Source organism: Equus caballus, chromosome 24 (assembly GCF_041296265.1).
Source record: "Equus caballus isolate H_3958 breed thoroughbred chromosome 24, TB-T2T, whole genome shotgun sequence".
NCBI classification, from domain to species: Eukaryota; Metazoa; Chordata; class Mammalia; order Perissodactyla; family Equidae; genus Equus; species Equus caballus.
In genome coordinates this window covers 33,155,598-33,167,426 of record NC_091707.1, presented here as the reverse complement: position 1 = coordinate 33,167,426, position 11,829 = coordinate 33,155,598, and the positions used below count along the sequence as shown (strand labels likewise).

The following is an 11,829-nucleotide window of genomic DNA, read 5'->3' as shown; positions in this document are numbered from 1 at the left end:
TTGTTTATTTTAAACATTTAGAGACTGATTACTATTATATATAGGTTCAGAGGAAAATTACATATAATTAAATAGTAATTTCCATTTAAATTCAGGCATTGACAGAAAAACACTCTCCTGGTAATGTGTACCCTGAATTTTGGAATCCATGAACAATAACAAATTTAAAAAACAAGCAGTTTGTAGTGTCTATTCTGAGAGTTTTCTGATTTCCTTGATTGTTAATACTTGATAGGGAGCTAAATTATGTAGGAACACCATGGGGGATGAGAACATACTTAGAAAAATATGTTTTTGTTGCATTGTAATTTTACTACAATTTGAGATTCTTACAGTGTAAGATGAAAGTCCTCAAATTCTATAGCATGTTTTGATGGTGATGGGAGGGGGGAAATGGTGTTGCTTTGTGTTGGATGGGAGCAGAAAGTAATTGCTTTTGATTACATACTTGTAAGAAAAAGAAACGATTTTAGTCCTTCTCAGCAGTCAAGAGGATTGTTTTGTGTTTTTCTGCAGTCTTGAAGAGAAAGAATTGCTCAAGGCATTCGACCCACAGTTTGAACACATAATTGGGCTTGGACTTCATCCATTCACTAATTGGTCTAACTTACTAATTTAAGTTGATAAATTTCTTTGTAAAATTGTCAATAATGAAAGATTCCTTAAAAAACATCTTGTATTTCAATATTAGAAAGTTAAAGAGAGATTCACTTTTGTGGCCATCAAGGGAAAAAAAATTCACAGATATTTTCTTCATTTTCAAGTTATAGTTTTACACTTATTTTTGTGTCTCATGTGATGTGAGTCATTTTCCCAACAAACATTAGTTGCTGTTAATTATTTTTCAATTAGCTTGACTGCTTCCTAAATGTGGTAGCATGGTATACAGCATGCTCTGCTCCTTAGGTATTGATATTGAATTGGTTTTTAAGGATACCTCGGAGGTACATTACCACTGCATGTTCATTCATTCAGAAGGTGTTTATTAGGGCCCATCCTGCCCCAGGCAATGTGCTAGTTACTCTTCAAGAGCTCAGTCCTGTATTGGCGAGAGACTTGTAAACAGATAAGTTATTGTAGGTGTTCGAGCAGAGAGAGGTATGCACATGGAAATATTTTAAAGGAATTACTCTACCTGTTCATCTTTCTGTAAGTGGTCCAGGTCAGAGTACTATTGTGTAATGTTTAATACTATAACACGCCATATCACAGGTCAAATTTATGACCTAAATGGATTCTAGCATATCATTTTACCTTTTAAATGACTTTAGGCATTAAATAGCTTAGGTTTAAATTTCAGTTATCTCCCATTGGTTTCTTTTTCTTTGAAGGGTTCAAGAACGTTTAGCCTTCACTCATGCTCTTTTGTGTAGTAGTTTTCAAACTTTTGAGATTATTTACCCTTGTTGCAGTTTGTATGTGTGGCTGAGGCCTCCGTATGGTGTTATATCAGCTTGATGGTGTTTTCTTGGTCGGACTCTCGAATCCTGTTCTGTAAATTATGGTTTAATAGAGAGAGATGAATATTCAGTTTGTTATCAGAAACCAGTCATGGTAGATATATGTTTTGTCATTTAGCCTGAATTGAACAGTACCATATGATTTTAATATAAATTTTTGTTACCTTGAATAGTTGAGGAATTTGCACCATGTTTTTCAGAGCTTGTCGCTGAACATTAATTGCAATGCAGTTTGCCTGTTAGTGTTCAGATGCTAATAGTTGGCATCTGTTAATTGCGTGTTCTATCCATTATCCTTTTTGGTCAGAGATCAGGTAAAGGTAATCTAATAATATAGAACATACTTTTTCTGTAGTGTCCCCTTGCTTTTGCTCTAGCCTAAGTTATTTTAACCCCTCTCTTGTCCACTTAGGGAAGTTCAACTCCAATGATACCCCCTGGTGTACGTGGTGAAGCTATTAGTAAGAGAAAGCAGCTAAGGGGGCTGGCCCCGTGGCTGAGTGGTTAAGTTCGTGTGCTCCGCTTCAGCGGCCCAGGGATTCGCCGGTTCGCAATCCTGGGCTCAGACATGCCACTGCTCATCAAGCCGTGCTGAGGTGGCATCCCACATGCCATAACTAGAAGGACCCACAACTAAAAATACACCACTATGCACTGGGGGGCTTTGGGAGAAAAAGGAAAAATAAAACCTCAAAAAAAAAAGAGAAAGCAGTTAAAACCTCTCCAGTGGGATCTGTTTTTCATGTCTTGGTGAAGAAGGAAACCCAGCTAGGCTGCATAAATGGTTTTTGGAAAAGAATCGAAAAGGATTTGAAAAAAAATGTTTTAACCAAGCATTACCTGAATTGGGGCAGTGACTAGGGAGGCATGATCGGAATCCTGAGGAGGAGTGACAGTGTAAAGTGGGGAACTGTATGTAATTTTTTTAAGACAAATTTTATTTTGGAATAATTTTAGATTTATAGAAATGTTGCGAAGATAGTACCGAGAGTTCCTGTGTGCCTTTTACTCAGCTCTGCCTTTAATGTTAACGTCTTACATAACCATAGTACATTTGTCACATCTAAAAAATTAACATTGGTTCAATACTGGTAACTGAACTGTAGACTTTATTTGGATTTCACAAATTTTTCCACTAATATTCTTTTTCTGTTCTAGCATCCAATCCAGGATAACACATTGCATCTAGACCATGTGTAATTTCGATAAATAGGTTGGGGTTTCCAGTGAGTTTTTTGTCTGCCATGTATGTGGTCCAGTAATCTCTGACCAGTGCTGAAGAAAGCCGTTGACCATGAGAATAAGCAATACTGGTAGTGTTTTGTATGCCTTAATTCCCAAAGCACTGTTAACTCCGTGGAAGAGTTGGCCTTGCTCCCAAGAGGCTGGTCTAAAGCTAACAGCTGATCCTGTTTGAGGGGCCCTTCCTGGGCTCCACTAACACCCTGTGCTCACCTCATAGATTTTGCTATGTGAAGCTATCACCAATTATTTACTTATCTGTCTTCTTTACTAAACTGTATGTTTCTAAGGGGTCAGGGACTATCTTACTCATTTTGGAGTCCTCAGGGCCCAACGTATTGCTTGGCATATAATAATAGGTTCTTAATACACATATGAAGAAATTAATGAATCCTTGTTTGGTAACATTGATTATTAGATCAACAGAAGTTTTGTTTTGAATACCATAAGTATTGGGTTTCAAAGTGAGCCGTCTTAGGTTGCCGTTTCTGTGGCTAGTTGAGTTTTTCTTCCTGGAATCATAAACAAAGAACTATAAAATGCTCATTTAAGGTTGTTCTTCCTTCTGATTATATAATTTGTTTTCCTTTAAAATAAGAGTAGAATAGAAAGTATGGATGGTAGTAGAGGTAGAAGTTTTGTTAGCTTTTTAAGTACATGGGTGACAATTCCAATTCTACCCCACTGGGCTGTCGATCTGGCCGTTTGCCTGCCACTTCATGCACAGTTAATGAAATAACAACTTCCTAGACTTATTGAGGGAGACGGCTTGTCAGATTCAGAGAATTAGTTTTAAAATTTTCCTTAATAGCCAAGATTCAGTGGCCCAGGGTCACCTAAGCATAAAAGCTGCCATGGTATGGGAACACAGGGGCCTGTCCTAATTCTGTGGATTGGGCACAGCAAAGTCAGTTTGGTAAACAGAAAAAACATCAAGATGGAAGAGTTGTAAATCGAAGCTGCTATTCTCTTGATCTAGAGTAAAGACTGTGATAGGGGCATAGATAAGCTAGTTGCCTATTTTGTTTTTCTCCACACATCTCAGGAAGTTACAAAATGAGCAGTGATAATTGTCAGTTCTCCCTGTTTTGCTCACATTAGCTTTGAATACCTTTCTGCTACTTTCTCTGGACTGTGCTGACAACGGCAAACTATTCCAGGGGGCAATTGAATCTAAACTATGCCTTCGTGTATACTATTCGTTTCATTTCGAGTCTGAAGAACTCTGGCTTGTTTCAAAAGGTGCTATAGAGAGAATCCAAATTGAGTTAAGAAATGTAGAATTACTTTTGTCTTAGCTTCACTTTTTTAAAAATGTTTTAAGTAAATTTTTTTTTGTTGAGGTCATAATAGTTGATAACATTATGAAATTTCAGTTGTACATTATTATTTGTCGGTCACCATACATATGTGCCTCTTTACCCCATATGCCCACCCCCAACCCTCTTCACCTCTGGTAACCACTAATGTGTTCTCTTTGTCCACGTATTTGTTTATCTTTCACATATGAGGGAAATCATAGGGTGTTTGTCTTTCTCTGTCTGGCTTATCTCGCTTAACATAATACCCTCAAGATCTATCCATCTTGTTGCAAATAGGATCATTTTGTCTTTTTTATGGCTGAGTAGTATTCCATTGTATATATATATACCACATCTTCTTTATCCATTCATCAGTTAATGGGCACTTGGGTTGCTTCCACATCTTGGCTATAGTGAATAACGATGCAGTGAACATAGGGGTATTTGTATTGTTGATTTCAAGTTCTTTGGATAAATACCCAATAGTGGAATAGCTGGGCCATGTGGTATTTCTATTTTTAATCTTTTGAGGAATCTCCATACTGTTTTCCATAGTGGCTGCACCAGTTTGCATTCCCACCAGCAGTGTATGAGGGTTCCCTTTTTTCCGCATCCTCTCCGACATTTATTTTTTGTCTTAGTGATTATAGCCATTCTAATGAGTGTAAGGTGATATCTAAGTGTAGTTTTGATTTGCATTTCCTTGAGCATTAGTGATGTCGAACATCTTTTCATGTGCCTCTTGGCCATCTGTATATCTTCTTTGGAGAAATGTCTGTTCATATCCTCTTGATCAGCTTAACTTTTATAAGCCTAAACTTTTTTTTTAACCAGTGAATAAGATAACTTTCTCTAGCCTCCTCCCAGGTTAGAGTAACTCAATATGGTAAAAATGATCTTATAAAAGCTTATCTTTAAAACCAGAAAGGTAAATAGTTCGTTGTCCCTGTCTTAACCAGAAGGTGTATGCTCTGGGTTTTTGAATTTTGGTGGTGGTGTTTTATGTCAGAGGTTTTATGGGATCCAGAGGTTTTATGTCAATCTGAGGAGATCTGAGGGAATAAAACCTTGTCTCCATTTAGAAATGCCATTTAAAAGGTTGAAGAAGGGGAAAATCTGTTAAAAGATAAAAATCTTTCCAAATTCTAAAATAGACTGTAGCTTAAATAGTGCTTGGTAATGTGGAAAGTTGAACTTGAAAGAAACAAAGGGATAATAAAACTGAGTGACTAATTATGAGATAAATGGAATGCAGGAGTTTAAAAAAAATCTTGTTAAAAGTTTGATGAGAGATTTTCTCATGTGAAACTTTTAGATAAAACTTCTAGAAGAAAACAGAAGAAAATCTTTGTGACCTTGAGTTAGGCAAAGATATTTTAAAATAGGACACAAAAAACACAAACTATCAAGGAAGAAGATTGGTAAGTTGGATTTCATCAAAGTTAGAAACTTTTATTCTTTAAACAACACAGTTAAGAGAGTGAAAAAGCAAGCCACGGAAATATGTACCAAACATATATCTAATAAGGGTCTTACAACTCAATAGTAAAAAGACAGCTCAATTTTTAAAAATAGCAAAAGATTTGGATAACAAAGAAGCTTTACTAATAGCCAATAGGCATGTGAAAAGATACTGAATATTTTAGTCCTTAGGGAAATGCAAATTAAAACCATAATGGGATGTCACTTCACACCTATTAGAATGGGTTAAATTTAAAAGATTGATGATACCAAGTGTTGACAGATGTTGAGCAACTGGAGTTCCTCATACGTTGCTGGTGGAAATGCAGGATGCTACAGCTGCTTTGGAAAACAGTTTGTCAGTTTCTTACAAGTTAAATATATGCTTACCATATGATGCAAAAATCCTACTCTTAGCTATTTACCCAAGAGAAATGAAAACTTGTGTCTGCACAAGACTTATACTTGAACATTCATAGCCGCTTTATGTAACAGCCTCAAACTGCATAGAACCCAAACACCCTTCATCTGGTGGTGAATGGATAAACAAATTGTTGTATGTCCATATAATGGACTACTACTGAGCAATAAAGAAGAATGAACTACTGATACATGTAACAACATGTATGCAGCTCAAAAGTGTTAGGTCACACACAGAAGACCAATTTTGTATATGATGTCCTATGGTGTCCTGTAAAAGACAAACTATAGTGAAAGAAAGCACATCACTGGTTGTGCAGGGAGTTGCAGGAGAGGGACTGACTGCAGAGATCATGAGGGAACTTTTTGGGATGATGAAATGTTCTGTATCATGCATGTGTTTCGTATCATAACCTTATACAGTTGTCAAAACTCTAATTGTGTACTTTAAATTGGTGACTTTTACTCTGTATAAACTATACCTCAATAAAGCTGATTTTGACAAGTTTTTTTATTTTTTTTTGCCAGTGATTTATGCAGGATTAGAGAGTGGATTCATATTAGTTTAGATCTGACATTATTATAGGCATTAAAATAATTTCAAAATAGGGACCAGCATAGTGGTTGAGTTTGGTGTACTCTGCTTTGGTGGTCCAGAGTTCGAAGGTTGGGATCCGGGTGCGGACCTATACCACTCATCAAGCTATGCTGTGGCAGCGTCCCATGTAGAAAAAAATAGAGGAAGATGGGGGCTGGCCTGGTGGCACAGCAGTTAAGTGCGCATGTTCCACTTCAGCGGCCCAGGGTTCGCCGGTTCAGATCCCAGGTGTGGACATGGCACCACTTGTCAAGCCACGCTGTGGTAGGTGTCCCACGTATAAAGTAGAGGAAGATGAGCATGGATGTTAGCTTAGGGCCAGTCTTCCTCAGCAAAAAGAGGAGGATTGGCAGCAGTTAGCTCAGGGCTAATCTCCCTCAAAAAAAAAAAAAAAGGGAGATGGGCATAGATGTCAGCTCATGGCCAATCTTCCTCACCAAAAACAAGCAAACAAATTAAAAAATAAATTTGGAATAATAGTATCACTGAATTGAGTTGCAAAGAGCTTACTAGTTATCATAGTTATCAGTGTTGGGTCAAGTTTAGGTTAATATTAATGAAAATTGATGGAAATGAGACATTTTATTTGAAGAAGTTGCTAGATCAGAGAATTAGAGTTCTGATTAACTAAGGAAAAAAAACTGGGGCTGATTTTGAATCCCCCATCTGGGCTAAATCTTTACCCAATCTAATACTATTGACCACCAGTTTCTAGAAACTTCCTTTTGGCTCCAATAAACTACTTTTACAATTTTTCTCCTCGTCTCTCATTGTTTCTTCCATTCTTCTTTGCTAGCTCCTCTTTTCCTGGGGGGAAGTCAGGACATTTAAGGTTGATCCTCTCAGGGTTCTATAATTAGCCTTTTTCTTGGTCTACCTGCTTTCCACAGCAGTCTTTTTCCATTCCGCAAGTCTTAACTGACCCCAGGATACTGGGATCTCTATGGCTTCAGATCCTTATTTCCATTTGTCCTGTGGATATACTCACCTGGATATCCTATAGACACCGTAAACTTAACATGTTCAGTCTGTACTCATTATCTTTCCCTCCATGTTTTCTCTGCCTCAGTTCTCCACCACCATTCATGAGGCTCCCAAGTGGTTTGTCCTTGGCTTCTTGTTCTCTTTGATCTTTTCGGCCTCACAGGTCACTGGTCCTGTTGCTTCTGATAGAAGTGAAGCACACTCTAGCCTCTCCCGCTCCATCGCGGGCAGCGTCTCGCTGCTCCCTTGGACCAGTATCCTCTCTCTCAGCTATCGGTCTGTCCTTTTCAGAGTCTCTGTCATATTGTCCTTAGAGTTACTTCTTTTAAAATGTGTGATCCTCTTACTCCCTTAGTTAAAAATAATCTCTTGTTTTTCTGTTGTTACTTAAAGTCTAAAGTGAAGTCATATTCCTTTAAATTTCCAAATTCAGTATTGCTGAGCTGTCATTCTTCCTATCCCAAGAATATCTTTTGTTCCTTTTTGAGGTTCTTGTTACCTCAGTATTCCTGGTTAAGAGTGTAGGCTCTGGAATCACATTGCCTGGCTCTTTCAGTTGTCAGCTGAGTGACTATAGGCAAGTTACTTTAGCTCTCTGCGCCTCTGGTTCCTAATCTATAAAGTATGGATAATAATGTGGTTACCTTATATGGTTGATGTGAGTTAAATGAGATAATACATGAAGCACTTCGAATAGTTCTGGCATATAGTAAGTTCTCAATAAAGGTGGATTCTTGTTCTTATCATCATACGTACTTGGAAAAACCCAGGAAACTTAGTGTTTTGGATTGTTGCTGTCATTGTTTCCACATGGAATTTCTCTGGGAATCCAGTTAGTCCCTCAAATGCACTCACGGCCATCTTCCTCATTTATTGTGGGTTGAGCTGCCGCGGCCTGGGTACAAACCACCATGATAACCCAGCTACTCAGGGGCTGGTTTGCACATAGAGCTGTCTCCCCCGAGGAACTCCTGCAGTACCAAGCCACCTGGGTCTAGTTTCCAGTCTCACCCAGCCCTCCCTTCCCTTAAACTCCAAGTCTTGCTCCCCAAGAGCAGCTGAATTCCTTCCTTTTCTCAGTGTATCTCCATTTTATATCTGAGGCAGCTACAGAGAAGTAGCTAGTCCAAGATCACTCAGTAGGAAGGTCATGCTCTTGACCGCTACACTGTACTGTACTTAGAGTCAGTCACCCTAGTTTGGCCCCAGATGGTCTTTCTGAACACTTTGCTTTCATAATGCTGAACTTCTCATCACTCCCTTTCTTGACTCAGTACTTTTGCCTGTGCTGTTCTTTCTGCTGAGGATCTTAGTCCTTTTTTTTCTGCCTTGCGAATGCTTACTCATTCTTAAGTAACACTGTTCTCTCTTCTGTGAAGACTTCTCCACTCTCTCAGGCAGTTACCGCTTTCCTTCCTTCCCCTCCACACATCATTTATTCCTCATTTGTGTTACTTGCCACCTGTTATTGTCCGTCTCCCGTGTTGGACATAGTTCATCAAGGTTAAGAAAAGACCCTGTCTTATTTATCCTTGTGACTTTAGCTTTTAGCACACAGTCTGGCATGCAGCAGATGCTCAAGTAATATGAAATGAATGAATAATGAATGATACAGAAGAACCTAAAGATGTTGATAGTGAATTTGCTAAAACATAAAGTTTTTTATAGAAAAGCAAAGTTTTATTTAAAATGTGAGTTTATGGGATGGGGATAATGGGGTTAATAGAACAGTAGTTGAGTGGGAGTTGTAGTGCTTTTGAGCTCAAACACCGCTAGTGGTAGAGGATAATGGGTATGTAACCCTTGGGAGCTGGGAGCAGAGCCCCAAGCAGCCTTTCTGATTTAATTACAAAATATCCATGAATATTTTGAACGTTCCCATGTTTTATCTTTAGAAATTCATGCATATTTTGCATTCCATTTTATTATCTATGAGTTTGTTTTAACATGAAAATACTTTTTTCACCTCACTCACCTCATCCTCTAGTAACTAGCTGTAGCAGGAACCTGTGTCATTTATCCTCTGGCATCTAGCACATTCTGGCATGCCCCAGTGCCCAAATCTGGGAAGCGTGGAATTGGGTTATAGTCTAATATGGCAGCATTCTAGCTTTCTGTGATTTGGAGGATTGTCTACGAAGGAGTATTATGTCATGGAACCGAGGAGGGTGAGCTCATCCTGTTCTGACTAACAAGGCTGTTTCTGGAAGGCTGCAGTCAGTTGGAGGCACCTCATTACCAGATCACTGGGGACCAGCTGGAGAGAGTTCACAGAAGACCCACAGGAATGATTAAGAGACTGGAGGGGCTGACTGATGAGAAAAGAATACAAATGAAACCGTATAACTTGGCTGAACCGAGATAGCAGGAATACACAACTGTATAAATATCTCAAGAGCATAAACTTGATGGGGGAGGTAGTCTTTTATGTTGAGATTTTAGAGTGGGGAGAATAAACCAAGGGTGAAATTAAGCACAGGAAAATGTAAACTATTTAATATCTAAAGTATCTGAGGGTGCACTTTATTTCCTGGAACCTCCTTAGTTAGACCACTCTAACCTGTGGGGCTTTTCCTAATTGAATTACCTGTTTTTTAAATTTGATATTCCTGGACTCGTGGCTGGTGCTTCTGGAGAGACTCTGGAGCCTAAGTCTTACAAAGCCAACGTCTTTCTTTTGTCCTCTCTGGTTTTGTGGAACTCAGTGGGTGATATTTGGAACTCATATGTGCTGCCACTACCTCTTTGTTCACCAGAGTTCTGAAGTGGACTTTCACGTCATTTTTTTCATGGCTTTTTACAATAGCACTTTAAAAGTAGAGACTCAGTCAGTGGTATGTATTCTAATAATTTTGGAAACCCAAATATAGTGTTTTGTCACTGAGGTACTGGTTTTAGGAAATTATAGCCTTGATGAAACGCAAGCATGATTGTATGAAACACGTACTTTGGGAAATGATTGTATAAAATTCCTACTCAGGGTATGGGAGGCATAAAGCTTTTAAATAACGGTTGAAATTAGCCAGGAGAAATATTTGCATAATGTTGCAGGTTTTGTAGCTCTTTTCCTAAGAGGGGATGATAGAACTGGAAGAAAATGATTTTATGCTTTTTTGATTCATAAAAATGAGTTCATTTATACAAAGCAGTTATATAGCTTTAAGACTAAAACCTCCATGCCAGATTGGTTAACGTTTTTTGTAAAGGGTCAGGTAGGAAAGCTTTGCAGGCCATATGTCTCTGCTGCAACTGCTCAACTCTGGTCTTGTAGTGCGAAAGCGGTCATAGACAATATGTAAACAAGCGAATTGGCTGTGTTCATTCTTTTTTTACAGTTTCTTTCTTTTTTTTTTTTACAAAAACAGGCGCCTGTCTGGATTTGGCCAGCAGGCTGTAGTTAGCCAACTCCTGCTCTAGACCGTTGCTCCTGAAAGCAGGGTCTGCAGACCAGCAGCATCAGCATTACCTGTGAGCTTGATAGAGACGCAGAATATTGGGTCCCTTCTCAGGCGGACTGCTCTAGTCTAGACCACGCTTCTCAAACTTTAACATGCATTAGAATTCACTTGGGGAACTTGTGAAAGTACAGGCTCTGAGAGAGACTCTGAACACCAGATACTAGCCACTGGAAGGCAAAGATGAGTAAGAGCCAGTCAGTGTCCTCAGGGAGCCCACAGTCCGTTAGGAGAGAATACTGTATAAACAAATAATTACAATACAGACTAATAAATGGTCTAATAGAGGATCTTCAGCATAGAATTATCAGAAATGAAGAAGTGATTGGTTCTGCCCGGTGTAGGGGAGCCCTCAGAGGGGCCTGGCAATTGGACCAGGAAAGAGGGTGGTACTTGAGTTGAGTCTTGAAGCTCACTAGAGACACGGAAATTTCTGTGGGGGTGGGGGGACGGGTAAGCATGGTAGTTCATGGTGGGGCACAGTCAAGATGAATTTAGAACTAGAGTTATTTGATTTAATAATCAAATGGCTCATCGCAGGGTTGGAGACCCACTAAGATCACAATAAATAGAAATAAAAATTGTACATTCTAGTGTCTTTAGCTAATTTTTTAATACTGTTTCCGTATGTGAAAAAAAGATAACTTGCCTATTCTGTCACTTTTTTAGAAAAAAAAATATTCTTTGGAAATAGGAACTTTTTATATGTTCTTGCATCATGAAGAATTTGGAAGACACTAAAAGGTACAGGTGGAAAATCAAAATTATTTACAATTCCATACACAAAGAAATGACCACTATTAACATTTTTATGTTGTTTCTTCCAGTCTTCTTTATGTAATGTAATATTTAAAAAATTAGGCTTATGCTATGCAAATAATTTTGTGCTTGTTTTTTCATTTAACATT

General features: G+C 38.4%; 1 protein-coding gene across 12 annotated transcripts in view; it reads left to right on the top strand.

Moving 5' to 3' along the window:
• Positions 1-11,829, top strand: part of AREL1 (apoptosis resistant E3 ubiquitin protein ligase 1) — a 46,428-nt gene that overhangs the window by 1,798 nt on the left and 32,801 nt on the right. For 4 of the 12 annotated variants that reach the window (XM_070250168.1, XM_070250169.1, XM_070250171.1 and 1 more), the window contains one exon: positions 11,591-11,665. The exons of the other annotated variants lie outside the window; for them this stretch is intronic. The gene's annotated coding sequence lies outside the window, so the exon portion shown is untranslated. Of the gene's footprint in view, positions 1-11,590; positions 11,666-11,829 lie in introns of those variants that run through there. 12 annotated transcript variants of the gene reach the window in all.